This window comes from Mastomys coucha, unplaced genomic scaffold (assembly GCF_008632895.1).
Source record: "Mastomys coucha isolate ucsf_1 unplaced genomic scaffold, UCSF_Mcou_1 pScaffold6, whole genome shotgun sequence".
Classification (NCBI taxonomy): domain Eukaryota; kingdom Metazoa; phylum Chordata; class Mammalia; order Rodentia; family Muridae; genus Mastomys; species Mastomys coucha.
This window is the reverse complement of record NW_022196912.1, coordinates 5083286-5086196: the sequence shown is the minus strand read 5'-3', so window position 1 is coordinate 5086196 and position 2911 is coordinate 5083286. Positions and strand designations below refer to the sequence as shown.

At 43.2% G+C, this 2911-nt stretch overlaps 1 long non-coding RNA gene across 2 annotated transcripts in view; it reads left to right on the top strand.

Moving 5' to 3' along the window:
- LOC116080259 overlaps nt 1-2911 on the top strand; it is a 42133-nt gene that overhangs the window by 37990 nt on the left and 1232 nt on the right. For both annotated transcript variants that reach the window (XR_004114367.1, XR_004114368.1), the window contains one exon: nt 1044-1166. This is a non-coding gene — a long non-coding RNA (uncharacterized LOC116080259). The remainder of the gene's footprint in view (nt 1-1043; nt 1167-2911) is intronic.

Here is a 2911-nt window from a genome sequence, read left to right as displayed (position 1 = left end):
AAAAAAAAAAAAAAAAAAAAAAAAAAAAAAAAAAAATTATATATATATATATATATATTACTTTACTTTTTACTTTGTGTGTGTGTGTATGTGTGTGTGTGCATGTGTATGTCTGCATATGTGTGTACATATAGATGAAGGGACCACCACCCTACCCTACCCCGCCCCAGGGCAGAAATTGGAAGCTGGAGTTAACCTATATGGGTGCAGGGAACTGAACTGCCCTCGGCTAAAGCAGCAGGTACTCTAACCATTCAGCTGTCTCTCCAGTTCCTCCTATATTTTCGAAATAAGCCTGTCATCTATCATGGAGTAGATTAAACTTTATTTTAAAACAATGGTAACTAAAGAACAGGGCTGTAGTTTCACGTTAGAGTGCTTGCCTACATATACAAGGATGTGTTTCTGACCCCCCAACACTGTTAAAGAGATAAGTAAACTGATAAATAAAGAGGTAATAAAAAAAATGACAGTTAGAGAACACTGTATGCCTGATGTGTAAGTCAGCTTTTGCTACTGGAACAAATATTCGAGACAAATCAATTCAGGGAGGAGAGGTTTATTTTGTTTCAGTCCGTGGTTGGCTGGCTTTGCTGCTCTGGGCCTGTGGCGCCCACTAAGACATCATGGCACGAGTGCGTGATGAAAGATGCCTGTTCCTAGCCCCTGTGGTGAGAAACAAAGAGCAGAGGCCAGGGCCCAGGCAGCCCTTCCAAGAGCATGCTATGACCTAACTAACTCCTCTCCAGAAGCCTAACCTCATGGAAGGAAGTTCTGCCATCTCCTAGTGGCCAATAAGCCTTTTACTCCACAGAAGACAGTAAGCAGGCTTGGCATAACCTGCTTCTCTGACTAAACTGGGCTGGTTCCATCCTGTTTCTGACTAAACTGGGCTGGTTCCATTCTGTTTCTTCACGCAGGTTTTGATCTATAGAAAGTACTCATTTGATATTTCTCAGGGAATAATTGGCTCAGCAATAAAAATTATTTTTCATTCAGCAATGTTTAAAATATGTTGTTTTTTATGTTTTGTTTTGAGACAGGAGCTGAATCTCACTAAATAGCCCTTGCCGACTTAGAACTTGCTATAGAAACCAAGCTAGCCTACACCGTGCCTTCTGAGGGCGGATAGTAACTGAAGCCCAGCAACAGCAAAAACTTGTGAGGTTTGTGTTTTTTTCAAGAAGATATTTCTCAGATGGTGAATAATATCTGATTTTGAATTTGATCAGAAACATAACAAAAGAATTATTTAGGCCCTCGCCACTTATGACCATGAAACTATTGGAGATGGCATATTCCACATGCTACAGGACAGATTAGCATCGGTCCCGGGATCAAGGCTTACTGCCTTGCCCAGGAGATACTCAGGATTTCTGATTGTTTACCCCATAAATTAAGACTATTGATATGTGAAGAAAATCTCAACTTTTATTTGTTGGTTTCCAATCAATCATTTGTTGGTAACCTCTAAGACCGGTTAATTGGGGAAGTTGTTTTCAGTCTTTTGACTACAGACCTTTAATCATTGTTAGAATGATAAATGCCCTGATTGTTTTCCTGTTTCTAAATAACTTTTCCCCACCAATGCCAATAAGTTGCCACAAGCTAGCTAAACAAAAATCATTCAGTTGTTCTTGAAAGAAAACAATCCCCCACTCCAGACTGGTGGCTGCAGGCACGGCCATAGCGATCGCTTCGATGGAGTGGGGGAGTGTGGCAGTTATTCTAAAGCCATGAATCTGCAGGAACGAATACCAGAGGAGGATTCAAGAAAGACAGCCTGCTTTCTGGCTCTTTGGTATTCTAGATGGAGATCACTGGTTAAAAAAATTAGGTGTAGGGCTGGCAAGATGGCTCAGTAGATAAAGGTGCTTGCTGCTAAGCCTGACAACCTGAGTTTGATCAATGGGACCCACATGGCGGAAGGAAAGAACAACATTCCTTCCACGTGTATCCTGTGGCTGTCACACGTGCACATGCAGGTGCACACACAATGGATAAGGCTGGCACTAAAATTTGTATATGATCATCATGAAGTGGTGTCTTGTCACTTTCTTATCTGTGTCTCATTCAGGACATAGAAGGTAGCAGAGGCACTCTGCAACTGGGACATGGAGGTCACAAAACAGAAAGAAAAAAGGTGATTTGCCTAAACTCAATGACAACTCGGACAGCTGCTCTGTGCTCCTTCTGGGCGGGGCCTCTTCCTCTCAACTGCCTTCTGTTTGCTGCATGGGTCTTTTGGGGGGAAACACGGGGTTGGGGAGAGGGGTTCAGCTTTTGGATTTAATTGCTCATGCACAGGGATAGACCAGTTTAGATGGAATGATAGTGTCTGCTTCAGGCAGCACTGAAGGTGGGGCCAAGAAGAAGACAGAGAAAAAGATTGAACATGGTGGCACACGCCTATAATCAGACCGCTGGGACAGTGGCAGCTGGAGGGCCAGAAGCTCAAGGACACTCTGGTCATGTGAGGTCAAGGCCAGCCTAGGCCACATAATCTTTGTTCTCTAAATTATAAATAAAAACATTAAACAATATCACAGGTGAAGGATACCAGGCTATAGAGGTGCGTGTGCTCCAAGCCAATGACTTCAGTTTGATCCCCAGGACCTGAACGGGGAGAGAGAACTAACTCCCAAAGTTTAGGACTTTTGTTGTTGTTGTTGTTGTTCTGTAGCCTTGGCTGCCCTGGAACTTGCTCTATAGACTCGGCTGGACTTGAACTCACAGAGGGGACAGACAAGATGGCTCAGCAGGTCAGAGCACTTACTGCTCTTCTGAAGGTCCTGAGTTCAAATCCCAGCAACCACATGGTGGCTCACAACCAGCTGTATAGCTGCAGTGTACTCACATACATAAAATAAAGAAATCTTTGAAAAAGAGAGAGAGAGAGAGAGAGAGAGAG